Genomic DNA, 25589 nt, shown 5'->3' with positions numbered 1-25589 from the left:
TTAAAATCAGTTTCCTCTGCTACAGATCCAGCAGAGCTCAGTTTTTTGAGCTGTGTATAACCCGCACACAGCTATCTGTGTACATAGTATAGTGACACGGTGCTGGGGTTGAGGTTGGACTAGGAGGCACGAGGTCAGTTGTCCTGTAGTGATAATCCGATGCTGATAAAACACTGATTGCATTGAAACAGCAAGACACAGCCTAGTTAATTGACATTCCTGAAATCAGGGTCTCCATTCCTACATTATGTTGCTCTTACATTATATAGCAAAAACTTAATGACAGATTCTGTTGTGAATTCAGCTTTTGGGCTCCCTCCGGTGGTTGTAGAGGGTAATGCAGTTGTGCCTGGATTGCAGGAGTGGACATGTGTATCTACTAATTGCAGGACTGACTGGGGTATATAGCTTTGCAGGATCCTTTAGTCAGTGCCAGTTGTCCATTGTTCTTGAAGGATTCACTTCACTGCTGGTCTCTCCAGTTTGCTGTGTTATTCTACAAAGATAAGTCCTGGCTTTGTTTTTGCTGTCCACCTGCAGTGGACCTTATAGTTCTGTGCATTTTCATGTTTTTGTCTTGTCCAGCTTGGTCTGTGAAGGATTTTTTGCAGCCTAGCTATTTCTCTGGAGATGCAGATATACCCCCCATGTCTTTAGTCAGATGTGGTGATCCGTATTTTCTGCGGTGGATATTTTCTAGTGTTTTTATACTGACCGCATAGTACTACCAGGGATTCAAGCTTCAGGAGGCTAATTTGCATATTCCAGGTGCCTTCTGGGAGAAGCGAAGTCTCCCTAAGCTAGAAGATCGTTGGGTACAGCCGGGACCAGCTGCTTCGAAAGCATCACCAAACCAGGGATTCAAGCTTCAGGAGGCTAATTTGCATATTCCAGGTGCCTTCTGGGAGAAGCGAAGTCTCCCTCAGCTAGAAGATCGTTGGGTACAGCCGGGACCAGCTGCTTCGAAAGCATCACCAAACCGCGCAACTTACGGCGCGCGAATTTTTGCCTGTAGGACATTATTGCAAGAGAGCTTGGCTGAGTAGATTACACAAGAAGGAAAACACACAGCAAGTCAGCAGGATCTAGGAGCAACATGGCAGATGTGACAACCTACATGGTGAGCTGCAGCATGTGCTACATGTTCACAGATCGACCAGAAGAAGAATCCAATTTCACCTGTCAGAAGTGTAGACTAGTGGCCCTTTTAGAAGAAAAGGTGCGGGGTCTGGAAGAAAGAATAGCAACTTTGAAACTCATCAAAGAGAATGAAGACTTTCTAGACAGAACAGAAGCATCTCTACTGGTCACAGAAGGTGCAAAAAGTGTCAGAGAACCTCCAAAAGCAGATGAGTGGAAGCATGTGACCAAAAGAAGCAAGAAGACCATGGAGAAATCACCAACCACACAACTGAAGAACCGATATCAAATCTTTGTAGAGGATGAAGATGGCACACCTAAGAATGAAGCAATACCAGCAAGCAAAAAAGAAAAGGGCACACAGCAACAAGTGACAGCAAAAAGTACAGCCAAGAAGCAACGAAGAGTGGTGGTGGTGGGAGACTCACTACTGAGAGGCACAGAAGCAGCCATCTGCAGACCGGACATAACTGCAAGAGAAGTATGCTGCCTTCCAGGTGCGATGATCAAGGATGTGACCGATAGGATACCAAAGCTCTTCAGCTCCAAGGACGTCCACCCATTTCTTCTGATACATGTTGGCACCAATGACACGGCAAGGAAGGACCTACCGACAATCTGCAAGGACTTTGAAGAGTTGGGGAAGAAAGTAAAGGAACTGGATGCACAGGTAGTTTTTTCTTCTATCCTTCCAGTAGATGGGCATGGCACCAGGAGATGGAACAGGATCCTTGATGCAAACAACTGGCTAAGACGATGGTGCAGACAACAAGGATTTGGATTCCTGGACCACGGTGTGAATTACTGGTATGATGGACTCCTCGCCAGAGACGGACTACACCTCAACAAACCTGGGAAACACACATTCGCCAGAAGACTCGCTACACTCATCAGGAGGGCGTTAAACTAGAAGAAGAGGGGACGGGAAGAAAAACATTAGACTCGAACAAAGACGACCCAGGAAAACATACTCAGAAGGGAGGTAAGAACATTTCTAAAACAATTCACAGTGAGGAGATTGGAACAAAACAAAATCCTCTAAACTGCATGCTCGCAAACGCCAGAAGCCTGACAAACAAGATGGAAGAAGCAGAAGCAGAAATATCTACAGGTAACTTTGACATAGTGGGAATAACCGAGACATGGTTAGATGAAAGCTATGACTGGGCAGTTAACTTACAGGGTTACAGTCTGTTTAGAAAGGATCGTAAAAATCGGAGAGGAGGAGGGGTTTGTCTCTATGTAAAGTCTTGTCTAAAGTCCACTTTAAGGGAGGATATTAGCGAAGGGAATGAGGATGTCGAGTCCATATGGGTTGAAATTCATGGAGGGAAAAATGGTAACAAAATTCTCATTGGGGTCTGTTACAAACCCCCAAATATAACAGAAAGCATGGAAAGTCTACTTCTAAAGCAGATAGATGAAGCTGCAACCCATAATGAGGTCCTGGTTATGGGGGACTTTAACTACCCGGATATTAACTGGGAAACAGAAACCTGTGAAACCCATAAAGGCAACAGGTTTCTGCTAATAACCAAGAAAAATTATCTTTCACAATTGGTGCAGAATCCAACCAGAGGAGCAGCACTTTTAGACCTAATACTATCTAATAGACCTGACAGAATAACAAATCTGCAGGTGGTTGGGCATTTAGGAAATAGCGACCACAATATTGTGCAGTTTCACCTGTCTTTCACTAGGGGGACTTGTCAGGGAGTCACAAAAACATTGAACTTTAGGAAGGCAAAGTTTGAACAGCTTAGAGATGCCCTTAATCTGGTAGACTGGGACAATATCCTCAGAAATGAGAATACAGATAATAAATGGGAAATGTTTAAGAACATCCTAAATAGGCAGTGTAAGCGGTTTATACCTTGTGGGAATAAAAGGACTAGAAATAGGAAAAACCCAATGTGGCTAAACAAAGAAGTAAGACAGGCAATTAACAGTAAAAAGAAAGCATTTGCACTACTAAAGCAGGATGGCACCATTGAAGCTCTAAAAAACTATAGGGAGAAAAATACTTTATCTAAAAAACTAATTAAAGCTGCCAAAAAGGAAACAGAGAAGCACATTGCTAAGGAGAGTAAAACTAATCCCAAACTGTTCTTCAACTATATCAATAGTAAAAGAATAAAAACTGAAAATGTAGGCCCCTTAAAAAATAGTGAGGAAAGAATGGTTGTAGATGACGAGGAAAAAGCTAACATATTAAACACCTTCTTCTCCACGGTATTCACGGTGGAAAATGAAATGCTAGGTGAAATCCCAAGAAACAATGAAAACCCTATATTAAGAGTCACCAATCTAACCCAAGAAGAGGTGCGAAACCAGCTAAATAAGATTAAAATAGATAAATCTCCGGGTCCGGATGGCATACACCCACGAGTACTAAGAGAACTAAGTAATGTAATAGATAAACCACTATTTCTTATTTTTAGTGACTCTATAGCGACAGGGTCTGTTCCGCAGGACTGGCGCATAGCAAATGTGGTGCCAATATTCAAAAAGGGCTCTAAAAGGGAACCTGGAAATTATAGGCCAGTAAGTCTAACCTCTATTGTTGGTAAAATATTTGAAGGGTTTCTGAGGGATGTTATTCTGGATTATCTCAATGAGAATAACTGTTTAACTCCATATCAGCATGGGTTTATGAGAAATCGCTCCTGTCAAACCAATCTAATCAGTTTTTATGAAGAGGTAAGCTATAGACTGGACCACGGTGAGTCATTGGACGTGGTATATCTCGATTTTTCCAAAGCGTTTGATACCGTGCCGCACAAGAGGTTGGTACACAAAATGAGAATGCTTGGTCTGGGGGAAAATGTGTGTAAATGGGTTAGTAACTGGCTTAGTGATAGAAAGCAGAGGGTGGTTATAAATGGTATAGTCTCTAACTGGGTCGCTGTGACCAGTGGGGTACCGCAGGGGTCAGTATTGGGACCTGTTCTCTTCAACATATTCATTAATGATCTGGTAGAAGGTTTACACAGTAAAATATCGATATTTGCAGATGATACAAAACTATGTAAAGCAGTTAATACAAGAGAAGATAGTATTCTGCTACAGATGGATCTGGATAAGTTGGAAACTTGGGCTGAAAGGTGGCAGATGAGGTTTAACAATGATAAATGTAAGGTTATACACATGGGAAGAGGGAATCAATATCACCATTACACACTGAACGGGAAACCACTGGGTAAATCTGACAGGGAGAAGGACTTGGGGATCCTAGTTAATGATAAACTTACCTGGAGCAGCCAGTGCCAGGCAGCAGCTGCCAAGGCAAACAGGATCATGGGGTGCATTAAAAGAGGTCTGGATACACATGATGAGAGCATTATACTGCCTCTGTACAAATCCCTAGTTAGACCGCACATGGAGTACTGTGTCCAGTTTTGGGCACCGGTGCTCAGGAAGGATATAATGGAACTAGAGAGAGTACAAAGGAGGGCAACAAAATTAATAAAGGGGATGGGAGAACTACAATACCCAGATAGATTAGCGAAATTAGGATTATTTAGTCTAGAAAAAAGACGACTGAGGGGCGATCTAATAACCATGTATAAGTATATAAGGGGACAATACAAATATCTCGCTGAGGATCTGTTTATACCAAGGAAGGTGACGGGCACAAGGGGGCATTCTTTGCGTCTGGAGGAGAGAAGGTTTTTCCACCAACATAGAAGAGGATTCTTTACTGTTAGGGCAGTGAGAATCTGGAATTGCTTGCCTGAGGAGGTGGTGATGGCGAACTCAGTCGAGGGGTTCAAGAGAGGCCTGGATGTCTTCCTGGAGCAGAACAATATTGTATCATACAATTATTAGGTTCTGTAGAAGGACGTAGATCTGGGGATTTATTATGATGGAATATAGGCTGAACTGGATGGACAAATGTCTTTTTTCGGCCTTACTAACTATGTTACTATGTTACTCTGTTCTATTCTTTCTTTTTAGCTAGTATGGCCTCCTATGCTAAAATCTGATTTCATATCTGCGTATGTTTTTTCCCTCTCCTCTCACAGTCAATATTTGTGGGGGGCTATCTATCCTTTGGGGATTTTCTCTGAGGCAAGATAGGTTTCCTGTTTCTGTCTTTAGGGGTAGTTAGATCTTAGGCTGTGCCAAGGGGTCTAGGGAGTGTTAGGTACCCCCCACGGCTACTTTTAGTTGCGCTGCTAGGTTCAGGGTTTGCAGTCAGTACAGGGACCACCTTCTCCAGAGTACGTCTCATGCTGCTCCAAGGCCACCAGATCATAACAGTACAACTGGCCAACAATGAGTTAATTGCATCTCAGAAGAAGGGTGGAAAGATTTTGAACCATTTTTTTTCCTTAGCCTGTTTGGTCTGTTCCTCCCTCTTTACCTCTGGGTGGCTACGGAGTCTAGTATTAACATGAATGTTCAGGAGTTAGTTTCTCGGGTGGATCAGCTTGCTGCTAGGGTACAGGGTATTTCAGATTTCATTGTTCAAACTCCTGCCTTAGAACCTAAGATTCCCACTCCTGATTTATTCTTTGGTAACAGATCCAAATTTTTGGAGTTTCAAAAATAACTGTAAACTGTTTTTTGCATTAAGACCCCGGTCTTCTGGTGATCCTATTCAGCAGGTTAAAATCATCATATCTCTGCTGCGTGGTGACCCACAGGATTGGGCATTTTCCCTGGAATCTGGCAATCCTGCTTTGCTTAATGTTGACTCGTTCTTTCAGGCATTGGGGTTGTTGTATGATGAGCCTAATTCTGTGGATCAGGCTGAGAAAATCTTGTTAGCCCTGTGTCAAGGTCAAGAAGCGGCAGAATTGTATTGCCAGAAATTTAGAAAATGGTCTGTACTGACTAAATGGAATGAGGATGCCTTGGCGGCAATTTTCAGAAAGGGTCTTTCTGAATCCGTTAAAGATGTTATGGTAGGGTTCCCCACGCCTGCTGGTCTGAGTGATTCTATGTCTCTGGCCATTCAGATTGATCGGCGCTTGCGCGAGCGCAGAATTGTGCACACTGTGGCGTTGTCCTCTGAGCGGAGCCCTGAGCCTATGCAGTGTGATAGGATTTTGTCTAGAGCTGAACGTCAAACATTCAGGCGTCAGAATAGGTTGTGTTTTTACTGCAGCGATTCTGCTCATGTTATTTCTGATTGCCCTAAGCGTACTAAGAGAATCGCTAGTTCTGTTGCCATCAGTACTATACAACCTAAATTTCTGTTATCTGTAACCTTGATCTGCTCATTATCATCATTTTCTGTCATGGCATTTGTGGATTCAGGCGCCGTTCTGAACTTAATGGACTTAGAATTTGCCAGACATTGTGGTTTTCCCTTGCAGCCTTTGCAGAACTCTATTCCTTTGAGGGGCATTGATGCTACACCGTTGGCTAAAAATAAACCTCAGTTTTTGACACAGCTGACCATGCGCATGGTGCCAGCCCATCAGGAAGATTGTCGTTTTCTGGTGTTGCATAATTTGCATGATGATATTGTGCTGGGTTTTCCATGGTTGCAGCTACATAATCCGGTGTTAGATTGGAAATCCATGTCTGTGACTAGTTGGGGTTGTCAGGGGGTTCATGATCAGGTTCCTTTGATGTCAATCTCCTCTTCCCCCTCTTCTGAAAATCCTGAGTTTTTGTCTGACTCCCAGGATGTATTCGATGAGCCCAAATCCAGTTCCCTTCCACAGCATAGGGACTGTGATTGTGCTATTGATTTGATTCCAGGTTGTAAGTTCCCTAAGGGCCGACTTTTCAACCTGTCTGTGCCTGAACATACCGCCATGCGGAGCTATATTAAGGAGTCTTTGGAGAAAGGGCATATTCGGCCATCTTCTTCACCGTTGGGAGCGGGGTTCTTTTTTGTTGCCAAGAAGGATGGCTCCTTGAGACCCTGTATTGATTACTGCCTCTTGAATAAGATCACGGTCAAATTTCAATACCCCTTGCCTTTGCTTACTGCTTTGTTTGCTAGGATTAAGGGGGCTAGCTGGTTTACTAAGATTGCCCTTCGAGGGGCATATAATCTTATTCGTATCAAGCAGGGTGACGAATGGAAAACTGCATTTAATACGCCCGAAGGCCATTTTGAATACCTTGTGATGCCATTCGGACTCTCTAATGCCCCTTGTGTGTTCCAATCCTTCATGCATGATATCTTTCGGAGTTATCTTGATAAATTCATGGTTGTACATTTGGATGATATTTTGATTTTTTCCAATGATTGGGAGTCTCATGTGAAACAGGTCAGGATGGTATTTCAGATCCTCCGTAATAATGCTTTATTTGTGAAGGGGTCAAAGTGCCTCTTTGGAGTGCAGAAGGTTTCTTTTTTTGGGTTTCATTTTTTTTCTCCCTCATCTATAGAAATGGATCCGGTTAAGGTTCAGGCCATTCATGATTGGATTCAGCCCACATCTGTGAAGAGCCTTCAGAAATTCTTGGGCTTTGCTAATTTTTATTGTCGTTTCATTGCCAACTTCTCCAGTGTGGTTAAACCTCTGACCGATTTGACCAAGAAAGGCGCTGATGTGACGAATTGGTCCTCCTCGGCTGTTTCTGCCTTTCAGGAGCTTAAACGCCGATTTACTTCTGCCCCTGTGTTGCGTCAGCCAGATGTTTCTCTTCCATTTCAGGTTGAGGTTGACGCGTCTGAGATTGGGGCAGGGGCCGTTTTGTCTCAGAGGAATTCTGATGGTTCCTTGATGAAACCGTGTGCCTTCTTTTCTCGGAAGTTTTCGCCTGCGGAACGCAATTATGATGTCGGCAATCAGGAGTTGTTGGCTATGAAGTGGGAATTTGAGGAGTGGCGACATTGGCTTGAGGGGGCCAAGCACCGTATTGTGGTCCTGACCGATCATAAAAATCTGATTTACCTCGAGTCTGCCAAACGGCTGAATCCTAGACAGGCTCGATGGTCCCTGTTTTTCTCCCGTTTTGATTTTATGGTCTCGTACATTCCTGGTACTAAGAATGTTAAGGCGGATGCCCTCTCTAGGAGTTTTTTTCCTGATTTCCCTGGGGTTCTTGAGCCGGTCGGCATTTTGAAGGAAGGGGTGATTCTGCCATCTCCCCTGATTTGCGACGGGTTCTTCAGGAATTTCAGGCTGATAAGCCTGACCGCTGTCCTGTGGGGAAACTGTTTGTTCCTGATAGATGGACTAGTAAAGTGATGTCTGAGGTTCATTGTTCTGTGTTGGCTGGCCATCCTGGGATTTTTGGTACCAGAGATTTGGTTAGTAGGTCCTTTTGGTGGCCTTCTTTGTCGCGGGATGTGCGTTCTTTTGTGCAGTCCTGTGGGATTTGTGCGCGGGCTAAGCCTTGCTGTTCCCGCGCTAGTGGGTTGCTTTTGCCATTGCCGGTCCCTGAGAGACCTTGGACGCATATTTCTATGGATTTTATTTCCGATCTTCCTGTTTCCCAAAGAATGTCGGTTATCTGGGTTGTCTGTGACCGATTTTCTAAGATGGTTCATTTGGTGCCTTTGCCTAAATTGCCTTCTTCTGATTTGGTTCCGTTGTTTTTTCAGCATGTGGTACGTTTGCATGGTATTCCGGAGAATATTGTGTCCGACAGAGGTTCCCAGTTTGTTTCTAGGTTTTGGCGGGCCTTTTGTGCCAAGCTGGGCATTGATTTGTCTTTTTCCTCTGCATTTCATCCTCAGACAAATGGCCAGACTGAGCGAACTAATCAGACCATGGAGACCTATTTGAGATGCTTTGTGTCTGCTGATCAGGATGATTGGGTGGCTTTTTTTGCCATTGGCCGAGTTTGCCCTTTATAATCGGGCTAGTTCGGCTACTTTGGTTTCGCCTTTTTTTTGTAATTTTGGTTTTCATCCTCGTTTTTCTTCTGGGCAGGTTGAGCCTTCTGATCTTCCTGGTGTGGATTCTGTGGTCGACAGGTTGCAGCAGATTTGGGCTTATGTGGTGGACAATTTGGTGCTGTCTCAGGAGGAGGCTCAGCGTTTTGCTAACCGTCGTCGGTGTGTTGGTTCCCGGCTTCGGGTTGGTGATCTGGTTTGGTTTGGTTATCTTCCCGTCATGTTCCTATGAAGGTTTCTTCCCCTAAGTTTAAGCCTCGATTTATTGGTCCTTATAGGATTTCTGAGATTATTAATTCGGTGTCCTTTCGCCTGGCGCTTCCGGCCTCGTTTGCTATTCATAATGTCTTCCATAACTCTTTGTTGCGGAAATATGTGGAGCCCGTTGTTCCCTCTGTTGATCCTCCGGCCCCTGTATTGGTCGATGGGGAGTTGGAATATGTTGTTGAGAAGATTTTGGATTCTCGTTTTTCGAGGCGGAAGCTTCAGTACCTTGTCAAGTGGAAGGGTTATGGCCAGGAGGATAATTCTTGGGTTTCTGCCTCTGATGTCCATGCCGTTGATTTGGTTTGTGCCTTTCATCGGGCTCATCCTGATCGGCCTGGGGGCTCTGGTGAGGGTTCGGTGACCCCTCCTCAAGGGGGGGGGTACTGTTGTGAATTCAGCTTTTGGGCTCCCTCCGGTGGTTGTAGAGGGTAATGCAGTTGTGCCTGGATTGCAGGAGTGGACATGTGTATCTACTAATTGCAGGACTGACTGGGGTATATAGCTTTGCAGGATCCTTTAGTCAGTGCCAGTTGTCCATTGTTCTTGAAGGATTCACTTCCCTGCTGGTTTCTCCAGTTTGCTGTGTTTTTCTACAAAGATAAGTCCTGGCTTTGTTTTTGCTGTCCACCTGCAGTGGACCTTATAGTTCTGTGCATTTTCATGTTTTTGTCTTGTCCAGCTTGGTCTGTGAAGGATTTTTTGCAGCCTAGCTATTTCTCTGGAGATGCAGATATACCCCCCATGTCTTTAGTCAGATGTGGTGATCCGTATTTTCTGCGGTGGATATTTTCTAGTGTTTTTATACTGACCGCATAGTACTCTGTTCTATTCTTTCTTTTTAGCTAGCATGGCCTCCTATGCTAAAATCTGATTTCATATCTGCGTATGTTTTTTCCCTCTCCTCTCACAGTCAATATTTGTGGGGGGCTATCTATCCTTTGGGGATTTTCTCTGAGGCAAGATAGGGTTCCTGTTTCTGTCTTTAGGGGTAGTTAGATCTTAGGCTGTGCCGAGGGGTCTAGGGAGTGTTAGGTACCCCCCACGGCTACTTTTAGTTGCGCTGCTAGGTTCAGGGTTTGCAGTCAGTACAGGGACCACCTTCTCCAGAGTACGTCTCATGCTGCTCCAAGGCCACCAGATCATAACAAGATTCCCTTTAAAGGGGTTATTCAGAACTTTCCATTTTTTTCTTATGGGGATGAGTTCTGCCCGGGTCATTCTCCTGCTTCCTTTGACTTCACATGAACAGAGCAGTTCTTTTTCTTCCACCTTGCTTTGTCAATGGAGTGTCATTGCTGACATCATGATGATTGACAGCCGGCTCTCCACAGTTAAGCAGGGAGGAGCAGACAATGGTGACCTGTCAGCAGAGCAGAGTGGAAGAGAAGAAGCTGCTCTGTCAACGTGACATTATAGGAAGCAGTAAAATTGCTGTCAGTGACTGCTCTGACCAGGAGAGATCATCCCAGGGCATAACAGGCAGGTAATTAGCAACTACCTGCTGGTAAATTCTTAGCCACATAGCAAAACATCCAGAAGTCAAGGATAACCGCTTTAATATGTCTTTGTTACTACCGTTACACACAAAACTACTCCAAACCGTAAGGATTATTACAAAATTAACCTAAGCCAGCTTCTATCACTAACCACTTCTCTAGGCCTCTCACAGCTCTCAACCTCTGAAACACACAAAGACGGTAACACCCTGGACCTGGTTTTCGCCCGGCTCTGCTCAATCTCCTACCTAGATAACTCACCGCTTCCCCTCTCTGACCACAACATTCTCTCTTTCACACTCTCAAATCCTCGCTCACCCCAGCACCCTCCTACCTACCATTCAGTCAGAAATCTACATGCCATTAACCCTCATACACTTTCAGACTCCCTACACTCATCATTGTCCCCAATCTCTTCTTTTTCCTGTCCTGATCTGGCTGTACATCACTTCAATGACACTCTTAGAAGCATCCTGGACCAAGTAGCTCCCCTCACCCTCAGAACCTCCAAGCACAGAGTAAAACAGCCCTGGCTCACATCGCAAACCCGATTTCTCCAGCGATGCTCTAGGAGTGCTGAACGCTTATGGAGGAAAACACGCACAACAGAAGACTTCATACATTTCAAATTTATGTTAAGGACCTATAATTCTGCCCTTCACCTCGCCAAACAGACCTACTTCACCACCCTGATCTCACTATCCAACAACCCCATGAAACTTTTTGACACCTTTCACTCCCTCCTCAGGCCAAAAGCACAAGCCCCTATCACAGACATTTGTGCTGATGACCTTGCCTCCCACTTTATAGAGAAAATAGACAATATCCGTCAGGAAATCCGCTCCCAGACACCAAGCGCAGCGACTCCCATCCCTCCCTGCATCTCCCCTGGCTCACTCTCCACATTCGATCCCATCACAGAAGAAGAAGTCTCCAAGCTCCTCTCTTCTTCTCGTCCGACTGCATGCACTACCGACCCCATTCCCTCACATCTCCTCCAGTCGTCACAACTCACCTAACTACAATCTGTAATCTCTCCCTCTCCTCTGGCATTTTCCCCTCCTCCTTCAGACACTCTATCATTACTCCATTACTAAAGAAACCCCCCTCGACCCATCCTGCACAAACAACTACAGACCAGTCTCCAATCTCCCCTTCATCTCTATACTCTTGCAGTCTTAGACAGACCATCAGCAAATTTGGCTTTCAGTACCATCTTTATGCCGATGACACACAACTATACACGTCATTCCCTGACCTTACCCCTGCTGTACTACAGAATGCCACTGACTGTCTGTCTGCAGTCTCCAACATCATGTCCACTCTCTATCTGAAACTCAACCTCTCCAAAACTGAACTTCTTTTGCTTCCGCCATCTACTAACCTCCCTAAATATGACATTTCCCTCTCCATGGGTGGCACCATAATAACACCCCGGCAGCAGGCTCGCTGTCTGGGTGTTATGTTTGACTCCAATCTCTCCTTCACCTCCCATATACAATCTCTTGCCCGCTCGTGCCGCTTACACCTAAAGAACATCTCTAGAATCCGTCCTTTTCTCACCATGGAAACAACAAAAACCCTCACTGTCGCCCTGATCCACTCCCGCCTGGAATACTGTAATGCTCTACTAATTGGCCTCCCCCTTATTCGACTTTCCCCTCTCCAGTCTATCCTTAATGCAGCAGCCAGGGTCGTCCATCTAGCTAGTCATTACTCAGATGCATCCGCTCTTCGCCAGTCGTTACACTGGCTGCCCATTCATTACAGGATACAATTTAAAGTACTTGTTCTCACCCACAAAGCTCTCCACAGTGCGGCACCCCCATACATCTCCTCCCTCATTTCGGTCTATCGGCCTAGCCGACCGCTGCACTCTGCAAATGACTTTCGACTAACCTCTGCACTAATCCGTACCTCCCACTCCCGACTCCAAGACTTCTCCCGTGCTGTGCCAATCCTCTGGAATGCTCTACCCCAAGATATTAGGACCATCCACAATTTGCATAGTTTTAGGCGCTCGCTCAAAACACATTTGTTCAGAGCGGCCTATCACATTCAGTAATCAAAGTCATGTTATGTTTTTGTGTGTGTCTATCCCCTACCCCTTGAAGATGGCTGGACCATCATAGTAAATACATCATTGTAAATACACACCTGTGCTTTGTATCTCCCCCACCTCTTTGTAGATTGTAAGCTCTCACGTGCAGGGTCGTTTTATTTCGCTTTAATTATTGTATTGTTAACATTGTTACTTATGACTGTTGTCTTTGAAACTGTTAAACTGTAAAGCGCTGCAGAATATGTTGGCTCTATATAAATAAAGATTATTATTATATTTATGACTAATGGAGATCAAAATCTACCACTTCGTCTAGTCTAGACCAACAGAGAATCCAGCAGGGGCGCACAGATCATTGGTGCAACCTGTGCAGCCGCACAGGGGCCCAAGGGGTAAGGGGCCCATTTCAACCTCCAAAGCAGGTATAATTTAGCATTTTTAGGAGCTCTTGGGCTGCAAAGGGCCCATATATTGTTCTTGCACAGGGGCCCTTTTCTGTGTCCGCCAGTGGATTCCAGGTATTGGGTGGTATACCATTCTATATCCCCAAGGATATCACAGAAACTAACCTCATTAGGCAAAGAGGTGTCATGTATGTACAATATCAGCAAAGTAAGTATAGCCGGGGAAAAAAGGGCGAACGGAAAGCATAATTTTGCATTTGCAGCTGCAATGTAGAACTAAGAGAAGGGACGGCCGTCATCTGACATTTGCATCCTTATCCATTATAGGAAGGAGCCGATAATGAGTTCCCTTGTCGATAGCTGTCAGGAACATGGCATCAACTGATAAGAAAACATTTGCACAGAGTGTGTATGTTCAACCCATGAATGTGTCAATATTTTCTAATAATACAAAAAATTGCCATATTAATAGCTGTTCATTAATATAAGTGCTTTTCTGAGTTCTAGCGCTAGGCCTACTTTTATGATAGCTAAATTTGGCTTAATATGGCCTAGATAAAGGTACTTCAGAATGTACCTGCTATTAAAGGGGATGGCCACATTATTCCTCACAATTTCAGTCCATACAATGGCTGCTGATAGAGGAGCATTTGATCAGACCAGTCTATCTCAAATAGAAAGTCTCCTCCACTAAAAAAGCAATCTACTATATAATTGTCTAAGGGTCACTTCTGTCTTTCTGTCTGTCTGTCCTTCTGTCACAGATATTCATTGGTTGTGGCTTCTGTCTGTCATGGAATCCAAGTCGCTGATTGGTCTCGCCAGCTGCCTGTCATGGCTGCCGCGACCAATCAGCGACGGCCACAGTCCGATTAGTCCCTCCCTACTCCCCTGCAGTCAGTGCCTGGCGCCCGCTCCATACTGCCCGCAGTCAGTGCCCGGCGCCCGCTCCATACTCCCCGCAGTCAGTGCCCGCTCCATACTCCCCTCCAGTCACCGCTCACACAGGGTTAATGCCAGCGTTAACGGACCGCATTATGCCGCGGGTAACGCACTCCGTTACCGCCGCTATTAACCCTGTGTGACCAAGTTTTTACTATAGTAAAAAGATCTCATGTTAAAAATAATTTAAAAAAAAACAAAAAACCTGCTATTCTCACCTTCCGTATTCCGACGATGCGCTCCCGCCAGCTTCTGGGCCCAGAGATGCATTGCGAAATTACCCAGAAGAGTTAGCGGTCTCGCGAGACCGCTAAGTGATCTGGGTAATTTCGCAATGCATCCTGGGAACGCAAGATGGCGGCAACCGCGCGCATCGCCAGAGGTTTGCTGAATCTACGCTGGATCCCGGCAGGTGAGTATATAACTATTTTTTATTTTAATTATTTTTTTTTAACAGGGATATGGTGCCCACACTGCTAAATACTACGTGGGCTGTGTTAGATACCGCGTGGCTGATATATACTACATAGGCAGTGTTATATACTATGTGGGCTGTGTTCTATACTGCGTGGGTTGTGCTATATATTACGTGGCCAGTGTTATATACTGCGTGGGCTGCGTTATATACTACATGGCTGCTATATACTACGTGGGCAGTGTTATATACTACATGGCTGTGTCCTATACTGCGTGCTATATACTACGTGGCCACTGTTAGATACTATGTGGGCTGTGCTATATATTACGTGGGCTGTGTTATATATTATGTGGCCAGTTGTTGTGAATTCTGTGGCTGAATTCACTCCTGTGGTCACAAGTGGTACTGCAGCTTCTGAGCTTCCTCCCTCAGGTGTTCTGGTGAGCTCGTTAACTGCTTCATTACTTAACTCCGCCTGATGCTGCTATCCTTGCTCCTTGTCAATGTTTCAGTGTTGGATCTGAGCTTCTCCTGATTGTTCCTGTGACCTGCTGCTCTGTATAGCTAAGTGCTTTTTGCTTTTTTGTTGCTTTTTTTCTGTCCAGCTTGTCTTTTGTTTTGCTGGAAGCTCTGAGACGCAAAGGGTGTACCGCCGTGCCGTTAGTTCGGCACGGTGGTTTTTTTTTGCCCCCTTTGCGTGGTTTTGCTTTAGGGTTTTTTGTAGACTGCAAAGTTCGCTTTACTGTCCTCGCTCTGTCCTAGAATATCGGGCCCCACTTTGCTGAATCTATTTCATCCCTACGTTTTGTCTTTTCATCTTACTCACAGTCATTATATGTGGGGGGCTGCCTTTTCCTTTGGGGAATTTCTCTGGGGCAAGTCAGGCCTATTTTTCTATCTTCAGGCTAGCTAGTTTCTTAGGCTGTGCCGAGTTGCCTAGGTAGTTGTTAGGCGCAATCCACAGCCGCTTTTAGTTGTGTTTAGGATAGGATCAGGTGTGCAGTCTACAGAGTTTCCACGTCTCAGAGCTCGTTCTTGTATTTTTGGGTATTTGTCAGATCACTGTGTGCGCTCTGATCGCTAAGCACACTGTGTTTCTGGATTGCCTTCATAACACCTGTCATTAGCAAACATAACAGTACAAGGAGCCACCATTAATGATTCTCAATAGAGGGAAAGAAAAAGTTCTGACATCATTTTTTTTTTTTTTTCTGCTCTGTGTTCATTTTTTTTTTTCCCCTAGACATTTGGGTGATTCTGGACACAGGTGTGGACATGGATATTCAGGGTCTGTGCTCTTCAATGGATAATCTCGTTATAAATGTACAAAAAATTCAAGATACTATTGATCAGAAATCTATGTTAGAACCAAGAATTCCTATTCCTGATTTGTTTTTTGGAGATAGAACTAAGTTTCTAAGTTTCAAAAATAATTGTAAGCTATTTCTGGCCTTGAAACCTCATTCTTCTGGTAATCCGATTCAACAGGTTTTGATTATTATTTCTTTTTTGCGCGGCGACCCTCAAGACTGGGCATTTTCTCTTGCGCCAGGAGACCCTGCATTGAGTAGTGTCGATGCGTTTTTCCTGGCGCTCGGATTGCTGTACGATGAGCCTAATTCAGTGGATCAGGCTGAGAAAAATTTGCTGGCTTTGTGCCAGTGTCAGGATGATATAGAAGTATATTGTCAGAAATTTAGGAAATGGTCAGTACTCACTCAGTGGAATGAATCTGCGCTGGCAGCTTTGTTCAGAAAGGGTCTCTCTGAGGCTCTTAAGGATGTCATGGTGGGATTTCCTATGCCTGCTGGTTTGAATGAGTCTTTGTCTTTGGCCATTCAGATCGGTCGACGCTTGCGCGAGCGTAAATCTGTGCACCATTTGGCGGTACTGCCTGAGGTTAAACCTGAGCCTATGCAGTGCGATAGGACTATGACTAGAGTTGAACGGCAGGAATACAGACGTCTGAATGGTCTGTGTTTCTACTGTGGTGATTCCACTCATGCTATTTCTGATTGTCCTAAGCGCACTAAGCGGTCCGCTAGGTCTGCCGTCATTGGTACTGTACAGTCCAAATTCCTTCTGTCCATTACCTTGATATGCTCTTTGTCGTCGTTTTCTGTCATGGCGTTTGTGGATTCGGGCGCTGCCCTGAATCTGATGGATTTGGATTATGCTAAACGTTGTGGGTTTTTCTTGGAGCCTTTGCGGTGTCCTATTCCATTGAGAGGAATTGATGCTACACCTTTGGCCAAGAATAAACCTCAATACTGGGCCCAGCTGACCATGTGCATGGCTCCTGCACATCAGGAAGTTATTCGCTTTCTGGTGTTGCATAATCTGCATGATGTGGTCGTGTTGGGGTTGCCATGGCTACAAACCCATAATCCAGTATTGGATTGGAATTCCATGTCGGTATCCAGCTGGGGTTGTCAGGGGGTACATGGTGATGTTCCATTTTTGTCGATTTCGTCATCCACCCCTTCTGAGGTCCCAGAGTTCTTGTCTGATTATCAGGATGTATTTGAAGAGCCCAAGTCCGATGCTCTACCTCCGCATAGGGATTGTGATTGTGCTATCAATTTGATTCCTGGTAGTAAATTCCCTAAAGGTCGATTATTTAATTTATCCGTGCCCGAACACGCCGCTATGCGCAGTTATGTGAAGGAATCCCTGGAGAAGGGACATATTCGCCCATCGTCATCACCACTGGGAGCAGGGTTCTTCTTTGTAGCCAAGAAGGATGGTTCGCTGAGACCGTGTATTGATTACCGCCTTCTTAATAAGATCACTGTTAAATTTCAGTATCCCTTGCCATTGTTATCTGACTTGTTTGCTCGGATTAAGGGGGCTAGTTGGTTCACTAAGATAGATCTTCGTGGTGCGTATAATCTGGTGAGAATCAGGCAAGGAGATGAATGGAAAACTGCATTCAATACGCCCGAGGGTCATTTTGAGTATCTAGTGATGCCGTTCGGACTTGCCAATGCTCCATCTGTGTTTCAGTCTTTTATGCATGACATCTTCCGTGAGTATCTGGATAAATTCCTGAGTGTTTACTTGGATGACATTTTGATCTTCTCAGATGATTGGGAGTCTCATGTGAAGCAGGTCAGAATGGTTTTTCAGGTCCTGCGTCCTAACTCTTTGTTTGTGAAGGGATCAAAGTGTCTCTTCGGTGTGCAGAAAGTTTCATTTTTGGGGTTCATCTTTACCCCTTCTACTATCGAGATGGATCCAGTTAAGGTCCAAGCCATCCAGGATTGGATTCAGCCGACATCTCTGAAAAGTCTGCAAAAGTTCCTGGGCTTTGCTAATTTTTATCGTCGCTTCATCTGTAATTTTGCTAGCATTGCCAAACCATTGACCGATTTGACCAAGAAGGGTGCTGATTTGGTTAATTGGTCTTCTGCTGCTGTGGAAGCTTTTCAGGAGTTGAAGCGTCGTTTTTGTTCTGCCCCTGTGTTGTGTCAGCCAGATGTTTCTCTTCCGTTCCAGGTCGAGGTTGATGCTTCTGAGATTGGAGCAGGGGCGGTTTTGTCACAGAGAGGTTCTGATTGCTCAGTGATGAAACCATGTGCTTTCTTTTCCAGGAAGTTTTCGCCCGCTGAGCGTAATTATGATGTGGGCAATCGAGAGTTGCTGGCCATGAAGTGGGCATTCGAGGAGTGGCGTCATTGGCTTGAAGGAGCTAAGCATCGCGTGGTGGTATTGACTGATCATAAGAACTTGACTTATCTCGAGTCTGCCAAGCGCTTGAATCCTAGACAGGCCCGTTGGTCGTTATTTTTTGCCCGCTTCGACTTTGTGATTTCGTACCTTCCGGGCTCTAAAAATGTGAAGGCGGATGCTCTGTCTAGGAGTTTTGTGCCCGACTCTCCGGGTTTATCTGAGCCAGCAGGTATCCTCAAGGAAGGAGTCATTGTGTCTGCCATCTCCCCTGATTTGCGGCGGGTGCTGCAAAAATTTCAGGCGAATAAACCTGATCGTTGTCCAGCAGAGAAACTGTTCGTCCCTGATAGGTGGACTAATAAACTTATCTCTGAACTTCATTGTTCGGTGTTGGCTGGTCATCCTGGAATCTTTGGTACCAGAGAGTTAGTGGCTAGATCCTTCTGGTGGCCATCTCTGTCACGGGATGTACGTACTTTTGTGCAGTCCTGTGGGATTTGTGCTAGGGCTAAGCCCTGCTGTTCTCGTGCCAGTGGGTTGCTTTTGCCCTTGCCGGTCCCAAAGAGGCCTTGGACACATATTTCGATGGATTTCATTTCTGACCTTCCCGTTTCTCAAAAGATGTCAGTCATTTGGGTGGTCTGTGATCGCTTTTCTAAAATGGTCCATCTGGTGCCCTTGGCTAAATTGCCTTCCTCCTCTGATTTGGTACCTTTGTTCTTTCAGCATGTGGTTCGGTTGCATGGCATTCCTGAGAATATTGTTTCTGACAGAGGTTCCCAGTTTGTTTCAAGGTTCTGGCGAGCCTTTTGTGGTAGGATGGGCATTGACCTATCCTTTTCCTCGGCTTTCCATCCTCAGACTAATGGTCAGACCGAACGAACCAATCAGACCTTGGAAACATATCTGAGATGTTTTGTTTCTGCAGACCAGGATGATTGGGTGTCCTTTTTGCCGTTGGCTGAGTTCGCCCTTAATAATCGGGCCAGCTCGGCTACCTTGGTTTCTCCATTTTTTTGAAATTCTGGGTTCCATCCTCGTTTCTCTTCAGGACAGGTTGAGTCTTCGGACTGTCCTGGTGTGGATTCTGTGGTGGATAGGTTGCAGCAGATCTGGACTCAGGTAGTGGACAATTTGATCTTGTCCCAGGAGAAAGCTCAACTTTTCGCTAATCGCAGACGCCGTGTGGGTCCCCGACTTCGTGTTGGGGATCTGGTTTGGTTATCTTCTCGTCATATTCCTATGAAGGTTTCCTCTCCTAAATTTAAACCTCGTTTTATTGGTCCGTATAGGATTTCTGAGGTTCTCAATCCTGTGTCTTTTCGTTTGACCCTCCCAGACTCCTTTTCCATACATAATGTATTCCATAGGTCGTTGTTGCGGAGATAGGTGGCACCTATGGTTCCATCTGTTGAGCCTCCTGCCCTCCTGGTTTTGGTGGAGGGGGAATTGGAGTATATTGTGGAGAAGATTTTGGATTCTCGTGTTTCTAGACGGAAACTCCAGTATCTGGTTAAATGGAAGGGTTATGCTCAGGAAGATAATTCCTGGGTTTTTGCCTCTGATGTTCATGCTTCCGATCTTGTTCGTGCCTTTCATGCGGCTCATCCTGGTCGGCCTGGGGGCTCTGGTGAGGGTTCGGTGACCCCTCCTCAAGGGGGGGGTACTGTTGTGAATTCTGTGGCTGAATTCACTCCTGTGGTCACAAGTGGTACTGCAGCTTCTGAGCTTCCTCCCTCAGGTGTTCTGGTGAGCTCGTTAACTGCTTCATTACTTAACTCCGCCTGATGCTGCTATCCTTGCTCCTTGTCAATGTTTCAGTGTTGGATCTGAGCTTCTCCTGATTGTTCCTGTGACCTGCTGCTCTGTATAGCTAAGTGCTTTTTGCTTTTTTGTTGCTTTTTTTCTGTCCAGCTTGTCTTTTGTTTTGCTGGAAGCTCTGAGACGCAAAGGGTGTACCGCCGTGCCGTTAGTTCGGCACGGTGGTTTTTTTTTGCCCCCTTTGCGTGGTTTTGCTTTAGGGTTTTTTGTAGACTGCAAAGTTCGCTTTACTGTCCTCGCTCTGTCCTAGAATATCGGGCCCCACTTTGCTGAATCTATTTCATCCCTACGTTTTGTCTTTTCATCTTACTCACAGTCATTATATGTGGGGGGCTGCCTTTTCCTTTGGGGAATTTCTCTGGGGCAAGTCAGGCCTATTTTTCTATCTTCAGGCTAGCTAGTTTCTTAGGCTGTGCCGAGTTGCCTAGGTAGTTGTTAGGCGCAATCCACAGCCGCTTTTAGTTGTGTTTAGGATAGGATCAGGTGTGCAGTCTACAGAGTTTCCACGTCTCAGAGCTCGTTCTTGTATTTTTGGGTATTTGTCAGATCACTGTGTGCGCTCTGATCGCTAAGCACACTGTGTTTCTGGATTGCCTTCATAACACCTGTCATTAGCAAACATAACAGCCAGTGTTACATACTACGTGGGCTGTGTTATATACTGCGTGGCTGCTATATACTGTGTGGGCTGTGTTATATACTACGTGGGCTGTGTTATTTACTGCGTGGCCTATATTAACGCATCGGGTATTCTACAATATGTATGTATGTATATGGCAGCCACATGGTATATACCACAGGCCACGTAGTACTCCTATATACTACGTGGCCTGTGCTTTATACTATGTGGCTGCTATATACATACATATTCTAGAATACCCGATGCGTTAGAATCGGGCCACCATCTAGTTTCCGCATATGAGGTTTTCAATTGGACAAAGCTGAAGGGCAGAAGTGGTTTCCTCTGTTCCTGGGCTGTCTCATATGGTGATGTGACCTCCAGTTCATAAGAGTGCCTTACTTACTGCTACAGTCCATTCAAAGCACAGAGTTTTCCTGTCTGTGATTGGAACAGCTCAGCTAGCAGCTCTGTAGTGAGGTCTGAATGGTGATGTCATAGGAGGGGTGGCCTGTGACCCTGGCAAGCTTACAGTGACTGGAGATGTACGCGCCACACTGAGGGAGGGATGGTGAGCACATTGTAGGCTCCTCACAGGACAAGTAATTTATCAGCTTGTTACTTTAGCCATAGGGGATGGAGCAATGCTATTCCAGGGAGATAGATTATATTATAATATATGACTCATTCCATCTCTATAGTACTCTAAGCCTGCCAGTGTTCGCACAGGTAATATGTCATGATCCATTTTTGGATTTGTGGCAGATCTGGTTCCATGGTGTTAAACCTTTTTTCCTTTTTGAACAAATGGGGGGTAATGTCATTTTGTCCCCGCTGGCAAGCTGGTGTAATTGCATTGCAGCTGGGTCAGCTGATGTGGGCGGTGACCACTGCCACCATCCTTTAAAAGGTCACCTGGTGCATCAGCTGACTGTCGGTGTTAGAGCAATCTGTGGTGACCAAGCTGGAGTAAGGAGCTCTCTGGGTGCAATGGTGCTTCTGCTGAGTTCGCTGATCTGGTGCCTTTCTTCTACTGTGCAGTGCTTTGCAGCAGAGAAAGCTAAGAGTGACATTTTTGTTACCTTGTCCCTTTGGTGTCTGTCACTCCCCCTTGTGTTTATTATCTGCATTGGTGCGGCTAGTGCCCGTCACCGGCCAGTGCACTAGCCAGGGCAGGTGTTAGGTGACAGTTAGGGACGAGGTATCCTGACGGCGGCAGGGGGAAGGACCCACATAGGGCATTAGGGGAGTGCAGGGTCAGGCTCGGGTTTGAGCTCAGGTGGTGACCATTCCCTACGGGTTGGGCCTTCCTCTCACCTACACCATCCCCGTTGTATGTGTACTGTGCCGTTAGCTGACCAACCATCCGTTGGGTCGAGCCACACCGTGATAGTCACTGCGTGACATAATATTATTGACCGCAAGAGAGTCTTCGAGTAGCACATACTAGGGCGAGTGGGAGTGTAAAGTGACCGAGGACGGTAGCTATGGACAAGCTGCTGCTCCATAACGCCCTGGCTCTTTACAGGAAAATAGTGTGGGTCCTGGCATCGTTTCCCACTGTATCCTTCCTCTGTAGGTTACTCCAGGGCCCTGCAGCTTATCCATTTTATCCTATGTCACCACAACCCAGCTTCTATGCCAGGGTCATGATCAGTGAGTTTCGCTCCAATCGCTCAGCGGTTCCACGTCCTATCACTAGGAATGCTCTGGATCTAGTACTCGGGAGCCCCACTAGTCCTACACTCTCAGTCCTGTTTAGGTCCAGTACCTTCAGAACTAGCAAGCTCTTTGGTTTTTCATGACTCGGAGTCTTGTCCTACAATGCCTCACAGAAGGTCACCCATCATCAGCAATTCTCTTCAGGATCTCACTATCCCTGTCTGTGCATCTCTATGCTGTGGATCACCCCTTAGCAGCACAGCACACTTGTTACTCTCCAAACTATAACTCCTATCTGACTAACTATTAGGTAGAAGGCCGCTTTCCCTGGCACTAGCCCCTTGCACTGCTGGCTAGTCCAAAATCTTAACTTTCACGTACCCTGCTGTCTGTTGCTGGGCAGAACTTCCCTATAAAACACTTTCTTATAGTCAATTATCTGATAACACTATGCATTACATTATCTTTATCCTACATAGTATACACATTATATTATGCTATCATCAATACTTATACTATACCTTACGCTATGTCATAATACATCACACAAGAACACATCACAACACAATATACTGTGATGTGAAAAAGTGTTTGCCCACTTCATGATCATGTTTGACTGTGCAGGAACATGGTCTGATCATACCACAGCTCCTGGCCAGGAGAGGACGCCAACGTTAGTGTACAATATACAAGAACAGGTGCAAAGTGTCTCTCAAATATTTTTCCTAATGTTCAAAAGCCATTTTGCTATGCTTATTTCATGTATTTCATATTAGACATGCTTTGGCGCGATAGAGTGCAACCTTTCCTTGTATATTGTATATGGAGGTAGCTGCTCCTGGTATGCACCTATTCACACTAGTTTGGATGTGCCAGTCTTTTTCCTGTCACTTCAACGTTCGTGTACAGACAGGACAACATGGGATCACAGCTGATTCCTTCTGTGAGGTAAAACATTTCTCTGCCTGTTTTTAAATAAGGTTTCACTTCAAAGAAAGAATCAGCTGTGATCCTGTGCTGCAAGGTCAGTTTACTCTTTTGCCTCCTCCCCTGGCCAGGAGCTGTGGTATGATCAGCCCATGTCCCTGTACGGTCAGACACAGCCATTACACAGTCAGGGGCACATTTATAAGATTATCTCCGCACAGGAACATTTTTTTTTTTTAACACATGCAATTGTGTAACATATTTTTATTCCAAGATCTATTCAATAAAATGTACTGTGTTAGTGGAAAAACCCCTTTAAGGTGGATGAAATGTAAAAAAAAAAGATAACAGTGGGTGACTGGGGAACTCATTACAGGGACAGACAGCTTTTTCATGTATTTTTTTGTGCCCCCAAACCACAAGTTTTCCAAATCAGCAATGATAGTGGTTACATAACATTTCCAAGTGAATATCTGATTTCTAGTTCAATAGTATACACTGAAATTAATCCTCACCAAAGATGCACAACATTAAAGATGAGGGCTAAGACTCAACAATCATATACGATACACAAAGAGTGTGAAGAACAAATGCATTCTTATTTGTATGTATTTCAATAATACACTTTTTGGGCTTCAATATACTCTGTTCTAGGGCCTTGTTTACTGCCCACATGCTTTGTATATCACTCTATATCAAAAGGCAAACTATTGCAGACAACTGCAGATTTACTGATCCATACAACAAATGTTTTCTACCAATTACTTGACATCAGCCTCACTTCACCGATGTGTGATATGGGACAAAGCAAATATGGACAAAATTATCATTTATGCAGCAGATTTATATTACTTACTTGGTTATTGGTTTTTATTTCTGCTTTTATAATCTACCTATGCATCTGATTAATCTATTGCAGAATCTGTTCCAGATCTCTATGTGCGGTGAAATGTTGCTCACACATGGTTGGGAATATTAGGATGTCACAAATGTAATGTAATTGTCACTCACAAAATGCTGACAGCAAAAATTGAATTTGCCAGTCTTAGTAAATTGTATACTGGGAGTAAAATGTGACTTACAGTACAGACCAAAAGTTTGGACACACCTTCTCATTTAAAGATTTTTCTGTATTTTCATGACTATGAAAATTGTACATTCACGCTGAAGGCATCAAAACTATGAATTAACACATGTTGAATTATATACTTAACAAAAAAGTGTGAAACAACTGAAATTATGTCTTATATTCTAGGTGCTTCAAAGTAGCCACCTTTTGTTTGATGACTGCTTTGCACACTCTTGGCATTCTCTTGATGAGCTTCAAGAGGTAGTCACTGGGAATGGTCTTCCAACAATCTTGAAGGAGTTCCCAGAGATGCTTAGCACCTGTTGGCCCTCTTTCCTTCACTCTGCGGTCCAGCTCAGCCCAAACCATCTCGATTGGGTGACTTGATCTTGATTGGGTCTGGTGGCTGTGGAGACCAGGTCATCTGGCATAACACCCCATCACTCTCCTCCTTGGTCAAATAGCCCTTACACAGCCTGGAGGTGTGTTTGGGGTAATTGTCCTGTTGAAAAATAAATGATGGTCCAACTAAACGCAAACCGGATGGAATAGCATGCCGCTGCAAGATGCTGGGGTAGCCATGCTGGTTCAGTATGCCTTCAATTTTGAATAAATCGCCAACAGTGTCACCAGCAAAACACCCCCACACCATCACACCTCCTCCTCCATGCTACACGGTGGGAACCAGGCATGTAGAATCCATCCGTTCACCTTTTCTGCATCGCACAAAGACACAGTGGTTGGAACCAAAGATCTCAAATTTGGATTCATCAGACCAAAGCACAGATTTCCACTGATCTAATGTCCATTCCCTGTGTTCTTTAGCTCAAACAAGTCTCTTCTGCTTATTGCCTGTCCTTAGCAGTGGTTTCCTAGCAGCTATTTTACCATGAAGGTCTGCTGCACAAAGTCTCCTCTTAACAGTTGTTGTAGAGATGTGTCTGCTGCTAGAACTCTGTGTGGCATTGACTTGGTCTCTAATCTGAGCTGCTTTTAACCTGCGATTTCTGAGGCTGGTGACTCGGATAAACTTATCCTCAGAAGCAGAGGTGACTCTCGGTCTTCCTTTCCTGGGGCGGTCCTCATGTGAGCCAGGTTCTTTGTAGCGCTTGATGGTTTTTGCCACTGCACTTGGGGACACTTTCAAAGTTTTCCCAATTTTTCGGACTGACTGACCTTCATTTCTTAAAGTAATGATAGCCACTCGTTTTTCTTAGCTGCTTTTTTCTTGCCATAATACACATTCTAACAGTCTATTCAGTAGGACCATCAGCTGTGTA

The 25589-nt window shown here is 44.9% G+C and overlaps 1 protein-coding gene across 2 annotated transcripts in view; it reads right to left on the bottom strand.

Annotated features, from left to right (window-relative positions):
• Positions 1-25589, bottom strand: part of LOC138662044 (synaptotagmin-like protein 2) — a 184540-nt gene that overhangs the window by 70406 nt on the left and 88545 nt on the right. The window lies entirely within an intron of this gene.

The sequence above is a fragment of the Ranitomeya imitator genome, chromosome 2, assembly GCF_032444005.1.
Source record: "Ranitomeya imitator isolate aRanImi1 chromosome 2, aRanImi1.pri, whole genome shotgun sequence".
NCBI lineage: Eukaryota > Metazoa > Chordata > Amphibia > Anura > Dendrobatidae > Ranitomeya > Ranitomeya imitator.
The sequence above is the reverse complement of the archived record's forward strand: the minus strand, read 5'-3'. Positions and strand labels throughout refer to the sequence as shown.